A 15,032-nucleotide genomic window follows, 5' to 3' on the forward strand; every position below is an offset into this window, starting at 1 on the left:
AAGGGGACATGCGGTTAAAGAGTATTAATTTGTAGAACAGATGTTCAATTAAATATTGAAGAAATATTTTGGCCCTTTGATCCGTTTAGCATAATTAAACGAATTAAATAAAAAATGACACAAAAAAGTATTTTGTTGGTTTTTTTTATAATGAAATGAGCTGTATTTTATTTCGAATATGATTTTAGATGTCAAACGCCTTTTTAATTTATTAATTGATAGAGAAAATAACAGAAGCTAACTTTTCTTTCTCTTATTTGGTATATGTATCGAGAAATAAATAAAAGAAAATAGTGTCCACTCTGCTATTAATCTTTGACACTCCGTTGGTAATACAGAATCTATAATTGTTATTCACTTCACGGCTCTGCACATCCCATGCTCGAAATCATACATTAAATACCTATTTACGTAGCTATGCAATGTCAACAATAATTCCATTAGTCGTTAATTATGCATGCATACATGCATGATTTAGCTGTATTATCTATCTATACATAGGTACATTATGTTAATCATTCAAATTGTAGATATGAATGGAAACTGAAAGACAACTACGAATGAGAGGATTTTATAAATAAAGAGGAACCTATTGAGGAGCAACCCCAGCAGGGCCAAGGTCTGCCGGAGCTGCAGGATTGTTCGAAAGAGTTACCGCAGCCCTGGTACATAAAAGGCACACGTCGGTTTTTAGTCAGTAAGAGTCTGTCACTCCCTCACCGCTGCTAACCCACTGCGGAAGGGGCCATTTGATAATTTTTGACGTCGTTAAAAAAAACCTATTGAGGAAATCCTGTAGTCTATTAGAGTAAAGAAATTCTATGTAATTAATGAAATTGTATGTAGAAATGAATTTCACTGTCTTGATCTTTGATTTAATTAGTTTCTTTAGAGTTAGAACTTGCAAGCATCTATTTAAAGTACCAAAATGATATTTTGCAGGTATTTTCTTCCACAAAGTTATACATACCTACTTTAAGTAGATTTACTAAGAGTATGAGTCACAAGAATGAAATACAGACACACAGCAACTACGTCCAAAAAACCTGTCAAAATACTGCTTCAGTTTACTAAAATAAAATAACTAAACTAAGTATGAACGCTGGAGCTTAATCCCCTCAAAGCGGTTCACGTCTTAACCATGTCTCTAAACATGTTTGTAGATTAACTTGAACTGTACATGCCATGGAAAACAAAATGACTAGCGGATGTGCCATAATGGAAAATCGCCTCAGAAAGTAGCGCGCCAAAATGTTAGTGAGCGAGGAACGATACTGTTCTCGCCCTTATACACCTTCTTTGGACAAGACCTTCTTCCTCCTGCCCTGTTCCCATTTTTATTTGGGTTCACTATGTCATCCTCTTCCATTTTCCCCTGTCACTCGTCATACTGACACTCCATCACTCATCCATCCATCTTTTCTTAGGTCTTCCTCTTTCTCTCCATCCATCTACATTTATACTTAGCGCACACTTTGTTGCAGGCGTATCATCCCTCTTCATTACATGCCCATTTCTTTGGACCCGACCATTTTTGTAATACTAAAAATATCTCAAAAAATCCGAATGCCTCGTCAGTTCACTCGAACTGATCGTTTCGGTGACGTCCACCGTACGAATTTGACCTACAAGAAGGCGCTTGACGTACCTGCATTATGGTATCTCCGCTCATCTTTCCTTTCTCCGTGGTACGCTGGAAATAAGTACCTACGTACCTAGTTCATTTAATTAAATACTAGGTTTTGAAGAAATATGTTCTGGTAGCGTGGTGCAGCTCAAAAAGGTGAAGCTTTATTTTCGGAGCTCTCTCTGAAGTGTGTCAGGGATTTCAGGATATATTAAAGAAGCGTATTTACGTTACAGTAGAAATAATTTAAGATATTTTCAGCAGCGGTACTGAAACGGATTTCTTTTTTAATTTACGTAGAGAATACAATACACCACCTTCCTTACTATCTCTATGTATATGGCTAACGAAATCATTCTTACCAATTTTTACTATTCCATTGCGTCTTAAGAATACGACCTGATCTATCAATTATATTACAAGAATAAATGTAGATTATTCGGTTGTTATGATCATATGTATATCAGTGAGATGCACTAAGGAAAATCCGCCGGAGCTATAGGTACCCAGCGGGGCCCAGCAGGGCCAAGGCCTGCCCGGGCTACGGGATTGTTCGAAAGAGTTACCGCGGCCCTGGTACATAAAAGACCTGCGACGGAACACGACGGTTTTTAGACAGTAAGAGTCGGACACTCCCTCACCGCTGCTAGCCCACAGCGGGAGGGGTCATTTGATGATTTTTGACATCGTTAAAAAAAAAGCTATTGGTATCCAGACTTTTCAACTACAAATCCAACTTAAACTATTCCTATACATATCTACAAATACATAGATACATAGAACCTCAAGACAGTATCACTAAGGTGGGATGTCCAGCGACCATTAGACGTTAGAGGTCTGTGGTCAAGGAAACAGTTCGAGAGACCGCTCAGTTAAATGACCCACAAGGGACGAAACACCACAACTTATATTAAATTTCAACCACTTTCTGTTAAGATGGGTCGGATTGTTCCAGTTTAGTTTTGTATTTTGATACTGAGAGTTCTGTTCTGTTATTTGGAGATTGTCGAGGAAGCTGCTTGGGTTGATAGATCTATGAAACTGCTGGTATTTGGGCTTTTAAAGTTGTGTTTTCAATATTTTTTTACTACTTCCCGCTACATCTGGATTAAAGAAGCTAAATGTCCTTTCTTGGACTAAAGACTATTTGTGTAGGTACCTTTCATTTGAAACCCTAATGAATAAAGGAATCGACTAAAGAGATAACTTAACAGCATATACGTACCTATCTAGTGTAAGCATATCTATGTGCTTTGTGGCAGTAAAATATTCTAGAAATTTCATTGATGGTAATGATTTAAGAGCTCACAAATTAATTAGATTCTTTAATAGTTTCCTGCGAAGAAAATAACTTCCTAGCACTGAAACAAGAACCAAAACTTTTAAAATAAAACAAAAATTCCTTTCATCCGTATTTCGTCCTTCGCCCAATAAAAACCGGTTGACTTCACCAAGTTATTTAAACTTTAACTCGGCTTCATTCCCAGGAATTAGGTTTCCCGAATAAAGCAAACTTGCGACCACGGCGAGTTAATAGCCACAGCAGAACTACCGACATTAACTGAACTAAATACTGACTGAATAAAACTCAAGCACTATATACCGTCTTACCACAAAAACTTTTAAACGTCAGTTTATGCCTTGTCTAAAAAAATGACAAATTATGACGTTTACATATGGTTCATTTTGCAGCCAAAATTGTATTAGACAAGTGTAAAACAGGGTTTAAAGTTTTTGTAGTAAGGCCCTTAATGTTTTATTTTGTTAAGGTACGTTTTGGAAGTGAGATGCCCACTGCAACTGTCAACTGCACGTGCCGGCAACTGCACTACTGCTTTGTATGTTCATATATGTATGTTGTAGTCATCTGGTTAAAGCTGCTATTTGATTGAGCCACTTGCGCTTTTACAATAAATCGTTTTGGATTGAAGAGGCAGCAGCATATGCAGCCGACCACCGATATCGACCGATTTCATGCATACTGCACGTGCGTTCGGCAGTTGCGACAGCTAGCTTCCAAAACGCATCTTAAAGTCTTCTTTTTTGATCGTCAAAGGGTTATGTTTGACTAATTCATTATACTGTGGCAATATGTCTTCTTCATGAAGTCTTGAGTATTGTGGTAGTGGTTTAGAATTAATGCCAACTGCCTCACTGGTCTAGTAGTCGCAAAGCGCGACTGCTGTGCACGAAGCACGAAGTCTCGTATTCAATTTCCGGGTCGAGCCGTAGTCGCTTTGTGAGTTTATAAAGGACAATGCTATTCTTTGTATGGAAGTTGGGCTCAAGAGTTGCCCACAGTAACTGCATAGTGTATTATGTTCCATAGGCTTATAATAGGTCCCAGACCGAAATATTTCGAAATCTATCCCGGGAGTCCTGAGAAAAACTGGTTTGACTCTTATTCAATATTACGAAAAACATCCTTACGAACTCTTAACTATTCCACTTTTATTACCTTAATTGAAATGCATTATAATATTAATCGACAAATACGAGGTATTGAACGAGATTTTTTTTTACCGACTTCAAAAAATGGAGGAGTTTCTCACTCAGTTCGTTTGTATTCTTTTTACGTAAGTACGTGCATATTAACTCCGTCGTTTACCAACCGATTTAAACAATCATTTTATTGTTTGAAAGGATTTACTTTCCAAATAGTTCCTTTGTTATTCGGTCCAGGGTCTGGTGATAGAAACCTTAAAACAATAGGGAACTCTCGGAAATTGTAAGCACATATCGAATAAAAACTTGTCATTCGGGTATATGTCTCCGACACCACAAAACTGTGGAGGTTAAGACCTGACCTGCCGATGGAGACGACAGTGAGACGAGGGAACTCCTCAACGGTAACTATTTACTACCTCGTGTTCGAGCTTATTTAATTCGTCCTGATAAGATTTTTCCATTGCCATTACGGATATTAATTGCATGACGCTACACGAACTTAGGACTGATTGTAGTAGATAGAGACTGAAAAGCAAGAGAAACAACAATTACCTTTAAACGTCTATTTCTGTTATTTTATCCTGTTAACAGTGAAACCACTAACTATCTGAATGTTATTTCAAGAAAAGAAGGTTGTTAGGTTTGTGGCTGCTTAAAATGGCTAGCTAACAATGGCTGGCTAACATGAGAACCGGTTTTTCTCTTGACCTCTGGGACCGATTTCAAAAATATTTGGAGTCCGTCTTAAGAGTGAAGTAAAGAACCTATTCTAACCATTCCCACTACTGGGCAAATGGCTTGGGCTTTATAAAGTGACTGTTCAAGTTTAACATTATAACCGGTTTTTTTCGGGACCTCTGGGACCGATTTCCAAAATATTTGGATTTCGTGTTAACAGTGCAGTAAAGAACCTATTTCGACCACTTTCACTACTGGGCAAATGGCTCAGGCTTTGTTAAGTGACTATCTATGGAGAACATTTGAACCGGTTCTTCTCGGGACCTCTGGGACCGATTTCAAAAATATTTGGATTCCGTCTTAAGAGTGAAGTAAAGAACCTATTCTAACCATTCCCACTACTGGGCAAATGGCTTGGGCTTTATAAAGTGACTGTTCAAGTTTAACGTTATAACCGGTTTTTCTCGGGACCTCTGGGACCGATTTCCAAAATATTTGGATTTCGTATTAACAGTGCAGTAAAGAACCTATTTCGACCACTTTCACTACTGGGCAAATGGCTCAGGCTTTGTTAAGTGACTATCTATGGAGAACATTTGAACCGGTTTTTCTCAGGACCTCAGGGACCGATTTCAAAAATATTTGGATTTCGTGTTAACAGTGCAGTAAAGAACCTATTTCGACCACTTTCACTACTGGGCAAATGGCTCAGGCTTTGTTAAGTGACTATCTATGGAGAACATTTGAACCGGTTTTTCTCGGGACCTCTGGGACCGATTTCAAAAATATTTGGATTCCGTGTTAAGAGTGAAGTAAGGAACCTATTTTAACTATTCCCACTACTGGGCAAACGGCTTGGGCTTTGTAAAGTGACTGTTCAAGTTGAACATTAGAACCGGTTTTTCTCGGGACCTCTTGGACCGATTTCCAAAATATTTAGATTTCGTGTTAACAGTGCAGTAAAGAACCTATTTCGACCACTTTCACTACTGGGCAAATGGCTCAGGCTTTGTTAAGTGACTATCTATGGAGAACATTTGAACCGGTTTTTCTCAGGACCTCAGGGACCGATTTCAAAAATATTTGGATTTCGTGTTAACAGTGCAGTAAAGAACCTATTTCGACCACTTTCACTACTGGGCAAATGGCTCAGGCTTTGTTAAGTGACTATCTATGGAGAACATTTGAACCGGTTTTTCTCGGGACCTCTGGGACCGATTTCAAAAATATTTGGATTCCGTGTTAAGAGTGAAGTAAGGAACCTATTTTAACTATTCCCACTACTGGGCAAACGGCTTGGGCTTTGTAAAGTGACTGTTCAAGTTGAACATTAGAACCGGTTTTTCTCGGGACCTCTTGGACCGATTTCCAAAATATTTGGATTTCGTATTAACAGTGCAGTAAAGAACCTATTTCGACCACTTTCACTACTGGGCAAATGGCTCAGGCTTTGTTAAGTGACTATCTATGGAGAACATTTGAACCGGTTTTTCTCGGGACCTCTGGGACCGATTTCAAAAATATTTGGATTTCATGTTCAGAGTGCACTATGGAACCAGTTGGAACTACTCCCACTGCTGGGCAAACTTTGAGCCCAGACCCTGGCATTGTCCTTTCACAAAGCAGCCTGCAGTCTAGAAGTTGGCGGAGATACACACCCGTGCCTTTAAGGCAGGTAACGCCGGCGTCCTCAAATGCTTCTCTGCTGGCAGCCGTTTCAATTCCATACCAGAGGCAATCAGGCAGATTTGAGTAAACTCTAACACTAAGGCTACTAAGATCTGTGTAGGCGGCTGGTTGACGCCTCTCGTGACCAAAAGGCTGGCTATTACCTCTGACAAAGGATCGGCATGGCCATCCAACGAGGTGATCCTACGAGCCTCTTGGTTACGCTTCAAGTTGATAGCGATGGGAATGAATTTTTTGACGCGTTTTGGTTATAGGTAGTGCTTTTTTCTTTGTTTTACTAGGCTAGTTTTTTACATGTATTGTAAATACATAAGTATAGATACTAAGGAGAGAGGTACTAGAGGTAAATAAACAATAAATTTTATCTTCTAGGGCTTATAAGTTGACTCAACCTGCAGCTCATTCGGTAAGAAGGAGACCCATGTTTTTTCCATGCGGCATTTGTGGAGTAGGTATACCTACCTAGCTATGGCTTTTTGTTCCACTTACTTATAGCGCAAGAGGAGTAAAAAATGTCTAAGTCTAGCTTCCTTATCTACCATGAAATTCTACTCATCATCTAACTTCTAGCTCAAAAACCAAACAAAATAACTCACGCATAAACCAAACCGGATCATGAAACTTAATATCGAGCAGCTTGTTCACAAAATGGCGAATATTAACGAGCTACAAGGTAATGTATAGAATCCTTGCGCCTTCAGTCTTGCTGGCGGGTATGTCTGAGCGTAATCACATTACTGCCTGCAGGTAGCTGACACCTGCAGTTGTGGTGACCAGCTTTCTGGCTACTTTTAGATCTGTTCCCGTTGTTCAAACGGTATGCTCATATAGGTACACAAACCTTCTTTAGGTACAATTTTAATATTTGGTGGACTCCGTATGTAAATCTACGTTCATTATAATTTTTGATTCTAAGGCGTAGAAGAACACCGATTTTTTGGCCTCCTGGATGAATTTAAGACTTTTTGGCAGACAAAAATAACTACTGAATTACAATTACCATCATGTCAAAAGCCATGTAGGCGTTTTCGCTAAAAGTAGATTTGCAGAAAAAATATGTTAAACATAATTTATTTTTTTTATATTTAGTCAAAATAAGAACATAGATAACATAATGTACGTGGCATCAAACATATTCTTTTCTCTAATTCCTCTCAACATTTTAGAATGCACATCCCCCTGGGCTTCCTACGCCATTTCCCGTCTTTCATAATTAAATGAACAATATTACGTCCCAGAATATTATTCCGAACCATGGTTACCCTAGCTAGTTACACTGTAATTTGCGAAAAGGTAAAATGCAGATTTTGCACTGAATAATAATTTTCCTCAGTTTCTCATCCAGTTTTTAAGGAGAAAATGTTGCTAAAGAATTTACTTAGTTAACTTTGTGTTGAGGTTAATTTTCATAGTCACTGAAATGTCACTTGCATTGGATTTTAATGTAAGAACCATTCTTTAGAATGAGGTTTACAGTACGCGATTTCTTAAGGAAATAATAATAGACTTTGTTAAGTACTCATAGTTTGTACTGCCGACAAAATTAGCCACAACACAAATCCTTGCATATTCTTAGGAATTAAAAGGGTAATTGGTTTCCAGTTTGACAGCGAGAATAATAAATGTATTTTTGACTGTCAAAGACTCCCAAACTGAGGATATCCAGAAGATTTTTAGATTGCAAAAATAATTCGAGGTGTTAATTTTTTTATTAATTGTGTCTGGTTGACGCCTCTCGTAACCTGGCTGGCTATTAGGTCGGACAAAGGATTAGCATGGCCATATAAGAAGGTAATGCTGCCAGCCTCTTGGGCACGCTCCCAGTCGACAGCGATGGGGATGAATTTGTTGACGCTTTTTAGTTTTTTTTAACTGCTAGGATACTTTTTAATCTCTATTGTAATTTTTTGTATAATATGTAAGTATGAATATAAATAAACAAAGTTGTAACTAAGTATACTTAATTATTAGTTCCCCAAACTCATTTTCAAGTAATATTAAGTTTTCTTGCTTTTTTCTTCTTTCTTCTCTTTGATTTTGATCAATTGTTTCAAACGTTTAGCGATATAATTGTCTGGGTACTTTATGAGTTCAGTCTTATGAGCTCCAGGCCCGTACTCTACTCTTGGCCTGGGCTGGTTCTTCATCCGTCTTTGCAAGTTCAGCATCCTGGCAATATAGTCGTATGCCTTCCATTGTACCTGATAAACGAATAAGCCTGATAAATCTGACACCAGTCCTACCAAGGTGTATTGGGTTGCCCGGGTAACTGGGTTGAGGAGGTCAGTCAGTCAGTCAGTCGCTCCTTGTAAAACACTGGTACCCAGCTGTATTTAGTTGGACTGGAAGCCGACGTCAACATAATTGGGACGTCGCCATAACAGGCTCGGGAGATGATGAAGGTCATATTGATTTGATTGATTTATTTGGATGGGGGGGTAATACAAAAATTACCTCCCCGCTGTGAGTTAGCAAGGTGAGGGAGAGTCAGACTCTTATTGACTAAAACCCAACATGTTCTTTCTGAATGAGATCCCTTTATGTATGAGATCCGCGGTAACTCTTTCAACCAATCATCATCCTCGGAGCCTTTTTCCCAACTGTGTTGGCGTCGGCTTCCAGTCTAACCGGATGTAGCTGAGTACCAGTGCTTTTCAAGAAGCGACTGCCCTATCTGACCCCCTCAACCCAGTTACCCGGGCAACTCAATACCCCTTGGTTAGACTAATCCCGCAGAAATATTTACCTTAAGCATCAAATCGTCAGAGAGCGTATTGGTGCTCTCGGTTTCCATATCAGCTCCCTGCAATGTCCTCAATGCTTCATCTATGGAAATGAACGAGCTCATCGTATCGGGGAGGCTGAATTCGAAGGTCATTATCTCATCATCACATAACGTGAGGTCGAATAATGTCGTGGTTATTAATAGGATAGCTTCTGAAAATAAAGAAAGAAGAAGGTTTGAGTTTCAGGAACTTAGGATGTAGGTAGGTAGGTATATTATATTAACTTTGAGGCCGCGATTTTTCCAATATACGATTTTCAGCCTTCAAGAATGCTGTATATAAACTTAGTTTTCCTTCTAGATACATCCATTTGGCGTGGATCTTTTTGAAAAGCAGTCTTCAGAAATCTGTCAGATATTATGGCCATTTATTTACCTACTCTTTCACAAATAGGAACATTTTAGGAAAACAAAAGTTTAAGTTTTAAATAGGTAATTAATAAAACAAAACAAGCAAGGCTCATAAGAAAAACACTTAACAAAGAACATACTTAAAACGCCCATTATTTCATGAAAACTAAAAACTTTCGTTTCAAATTAAATTCCGAAACACAAGAAATTCTTCTTCAAAGATCCTGAAACTAGTTGCACAATATAAAACTATTCTTTTAAAGTTCAGACATGTGAAGTTGAAGAGATAGAAAATTAATGAACCATAAACGAGTGTTTTTTTTAATTAAAACCTTCATTGTCAGCCATTGGCTACGTCGAGAGGAAAATTAGTACTGCACTTTTTCAATTTACCGATACCACGGAGGAAGGAAAGATAGCGGAGATGCTATGAGGAAGGTAGGTCAGGCGCCTTCTTGTAGGTCAAGCGACGTGCCGTAGGTGTTATCAGTTACTAGAACTAATAAGGCGTTCGCGTTCCTTGTCCAATCAAAACCAATCTGTCAAAGATTGGGTCTTGATTGATTGGTTATTTTATTTTTATTTTAACGGTGGGTTCTAATAAAGGGGGGCGTTTCGGAGTGCTGTCTTTTTGCAAATTTGACGTAAAAAAGTTCAAAACTAGCCAACTTTCAATAAACGTTTTTGACTTTGACTTTGAAGGCGTATAAGGCCGGAGCAAGTAGAGTTTCTCGTCCCCCGAACACTCGCATTTTGGCGCACTACTTTCTTAGGAGATTTTGCGTTATGAAATCTCCGCTAATCATTTTGTTCTCCATGACCAATACCTATTTTCACGGTGGATATTCAGTGAAGAGAAAAAACGACTATGAGTCTGATAGTTGGAATTGTTTTCGTAAATATTAAAGTGTATTTACGGTATGAAATTAAATATTTTTGAAAGTTATTTTGTAATAAAGGTAAAAAGCTTTACAAAAGTTTTTTAGTGACTTGAAATATCGAGAAAAATGTGGGCATAAAAAACCCGCAGTTTTTATTAAAGTTCAATAAATATAAAAAAAAAAACATATATTTTTTTCAAAGAGCGGGATGCATTCAATCCTATGGAGTTATTTTCATCATCTATAATAAATACATGTTAGAAATCACTTCACCGAAGCAAGCACAAACGAGCCCGAAACAACAAACTGCTTGGAAACCATTGAAATATTTTGTACCAAATAAAAATTCTCACCTTCCGTTGCTTTAAAAAGTCTGCGAAAAAAGTCTAAGGTTTTCCATTAAAAACCCCCTTGAACCTAAAATATAGCGAAGAAACCACTAATTCATAGTTAATTGAGGCTAACGAACCAGCAACTTGGTAGTGTGTAAGATTAATGTCTACTCATTAGACTCTTAGGGGTTCCACGAACATGCTATTGTTTTGCAAGGAAAGCACGCGATTGGATCGTTGGCAAGGAAAACCTTTAAATACTAGTATTATGCAGCTGAAGAGTTTGTTTGGTTGGAGCTGCCTGAGATTAGCGCGTTAAAAAACTCCAGTTTGAAAAATCCTGTCAGTGTTAGAGAGTCCATTCATCGTAACGGCTGTAGGCGACTTGGGCAAACCGTGTAAAATAAATTGTATGGAATAATTGGAATATTTCAAGAGTACTTACAGGCTAACTGGTGAACTACATTAGTTTTTTTTTATAGTTATATCAGCAAGGAAAAAATTATGTCAGGCAATGGCCCAATTACTTTAAGAAACTTTAGTGAGCTGTGGCTTCGCTCGTTATGAACATCACAGTTTTACAACCTAATATTGTATATTATAATACCTAACTGTTCACATTAAATCTACTAGGAAAATTAAAAAATAAACACGGACAATACGAACGGTACTTGAGTCTACTTCTTTTATAAAGGACAATATCAAAGTGATAGGTACAATAGAAAATGCCAACACATAAGAAATACCTAGTTCACAAACAAGGACCAAAGAATTTCCTCTAAATAGCAAACGTTTCATACATCAAAGGCTTCTTTATCCGTAGTAAACCGATTCAATACCTTCTTATAATTCGCTTTAAGGACCACAAAATAAATCTGGTCCTTGTAGAGTCTTATCGCCCACCATAAGGGCCAAAAGAGTAAAACGAAATTCTTTAACACGTGACAACACCATTTAGGTACTCCGTTTACATTTGATACATTTTATGTACTCCCAACCCATGGAGGAAAGAAAGATAGCGGAGATCCTATAGGAAGGTAGGTCAGACACCTTCTTGTAGGTCAAGTAACGAATAGTAGGCGTCATCAATTATTAGAACTATCGAGGCGTTCGGATTCCATGTCAAATCAAACCAATCTGTCGAAGAATGGGCTTGATTGATTGGTGATTTTATTTTGAAAATAATTGGCGGTATAAGGTAGAGCTAGTAACGTTCCTCATCCCCCGATCACACGCAATTTGAAACGAAATTTTCTTAGGAGATTTTGGCGTTATGTCGTCTCCGTTAGTCATTTTGTTCTTCATGTCTCTTTGGGAGTATCTTGAGATAACAAAAGCCAATCTCATTTTGGTCCACAAAGTACTTACATCCCTTCGGAGTTCCAAGTTTGCGATACAGATGTATTGCAAGGAAACTAATCTCAAAATTGGATGCGTTGAACATTTCTCGAGTTTGTTATAATGTTGGAGACAGCCGAGATAGGTCTGTCTGTAAACATTGTGGTATAAAGTAAGATTTTGCTTCAATGTTTATTTTGAAATAGATATATTTTACTAGGTAGACCAGTTTTTTTTTTTTCAATTTTTAACTTAACTCTAATTAAAATAGGCGACATAATGGGTGGTCTTATCGATAGGAGCGATCTCTTATAGACAAACTTGGGACTGATTGAGTGAGACGCGAAGGAAAAGATTACAAGGCAGATTTTTGCAAAGTTTTGCAAGGTGCACCTGCTCCTTCAAATTCACCCTATTAATTTGAGATACCTATCCAAAGGTCCGACTATCTATCTACTTAATTGAATTCTATGTAAGTACTAAAAAGTCATAAATAAAAATAAAGCGCCACCGTTACACCAATTTTATGTGGTCCTTAGACAATAAAAGCTGTGAAAACTTATTTATTTCATTCGGAGAATTGCAAGTTACGGCTTGAACTTAACATAAAGAAAACGAGAAATTATTATTAAAGTTTTTCAAAGAAAAGAATCCTATTTTCTCTGTAGCATAGACACAGCTCTTGATTATTATGACCTCTTTTCGAAATGTCCCAATTTTTCGAGACACTGTGAAGCTCGAAAATGACACCCTGAGGGGTGATTGGGTTTTTTTCGGACACCTATGCATAATACCAACGCTGTGATATTCGGGAAACTCAATTTAGACGAACTCAATAAGTGTAATGTTTGTTTTATTTTGAGATACCTATATATTTTTTTCATGCTTTGCATACAATTTGTATCGTAGGTATATAGGTACGTATTTTCCAATTGTGAAATTCAATAAACAAATAAAATCAATTAATCAATTTTCTATCGGATAACAACCGCAGCTATTCCTAAATTAGTTTAAAATTTAGGTCATCATTATCTAAGTTAGAAATTAAACAAGAAATTCCCAACCATCGAAGAATTTCTGCCGAGGTATCCGCCTATCCCGAATTCCCTTTCAATTGATTGGATTAAATTATCATTTAATGGATAGTAGGTATAAGTGTTTACCCATAAGATAAATGAATGAGATAGGTAGGTAAGGAATATATTTCTTATACATATTTATTTCTGCTCAGAACAGGAAAAATTATAATGTTTTTTAATTATTGTTCCTCAGGGTTTAGTCTTAAAACTTTTAAGAGTCAAGTCAAAGTCAAAGTCAAATCATTTATTTCATTTCGGCCTTTACAAGCACTTATGAATGTCAAAAATATAACTAAGTTTGATTTTAGTTGCCCATCCATCATCAAGGGCTCCTCATCCCTACTATATCTATATATACCAAAAAGAAAGTCCTCTTAGTTACACATTTTATAACTCAAGATTGGCTGAACCGCTTAAGCTGAAAATTAGAGGGGAGATAGATTAGCTACGGGATTGCAATTGAAATCACGGAAATAAGGTACCTAAGTCGTAATACCTAAGTATTAAAAATTTAGTTCTAGTGATAATTCACCAGCTTCGAACTTCGCAAAAGAATCAATTACCGCAATGTCTCACCCCGTTCCGCATTTTAACATAAATCTCGGTTGCGCCGCAGTAAATTCTCAAAAGTAGCCTTATTATACTTTGAATACGTAAGCAGAAATCTTTTATCTTTGTCCCAATTCGTTCCGGAGAATATTATGCAGAAAGTGAGGGTTAATTTGTGGTCCTTTGTGATACAAGTGTAAGCCGTACTTAAGTAAGTATATGAATTAAAAGAATGATGTTCAACTACCTACTGTTTTGTCTACATTCAGTCGGAAAGTATAAGTACCTAGCTTGCTTAGGAAGTAAGTTTCCGGGCCGAAATTATTTTTCATCATTAGGTAACCTATTCTTGAATTTAGACTTAGGTAAGTAGTAAGTAGGTACCTACCTTAAACTATATATTTATTGAATATTATCGATATAGCGACGAGGGTATTTTATTTTTTTCCTACAAAAAATCGGTCAACGATTATATCGAATGTGTGCATGCAGCCCAAGGTGCATTAGGACCGTAATAAAGAAAGTAAGGCTATCGTCCGTATTCCGAGACAGAACATTATAAGTGTTCCAAATCAATTTGACGACCTCTGTGGCGCAAAGGTCACCAAGCCGGACTGCCGAATCTGAGGTCCCGGGTTCGATTCCCGGTTCGATCGAGATTTGTGTGATGAGCATGCTTGTTGGTCGTGGTCTGGGTGTTACAATATGTATTTATAAATATGTATATATGTAGCTATATGTAGTTTATCAGTTGTGTTAGCACCCATAACACAAGTTAATTAATAACTTAGCGTGGGGCTAACCGACCGTGTGTGAAAAGGTGTCCCGACATTATTTATTATTTATTAACAGGTAGGTATTAAAAATGGCTTTGCAGACGCTGCTAGCATAATATTAAAGGAAGAAAATGAGTAACATTATTTATTATTTCAGCAGTGTACAGGTATTGATCATAAACATTTTCCCATAAAACCGGTTTAGCGGCTTGACTGTGAACATAAAAAACTGGCCAAGTGCGAGTCGGACCCACGCACGAAGGGTACCGTACCAGAGCAAAAATGAGCAAAAAAAACACGTTTCTTGTATGGAAGCCCCCCAAAATATTTATTGTATTCTAGTTTTCAGTATTTGTTGTTATAGCGGCAACAGAAATACATCATCTGTGAAAATTTTAACTCTCTATCTATCACGGTTCATGAGATACAGCCTGGTGACAGCGAAAACAATAGGGTCCCGTTTTACCCTTTGGGTACGGAACCCTACACGGACTACTAC

This window comes from Helicoverpa zea, chromosome 18, assembly GCF_022581195.2.
Source record: "Helicoverpa zea isolate HzStark_Cry1AcR chromosome 18, ilHelZeax1.1, whole genome shotgun sequence".
Taxonomy (NCBI): Eukaryota; Metazoa; Arthropoda; class Insecta; order Lepidoptera; family Noctuidae; genus Helicoverpa; species Helicoverpa zea.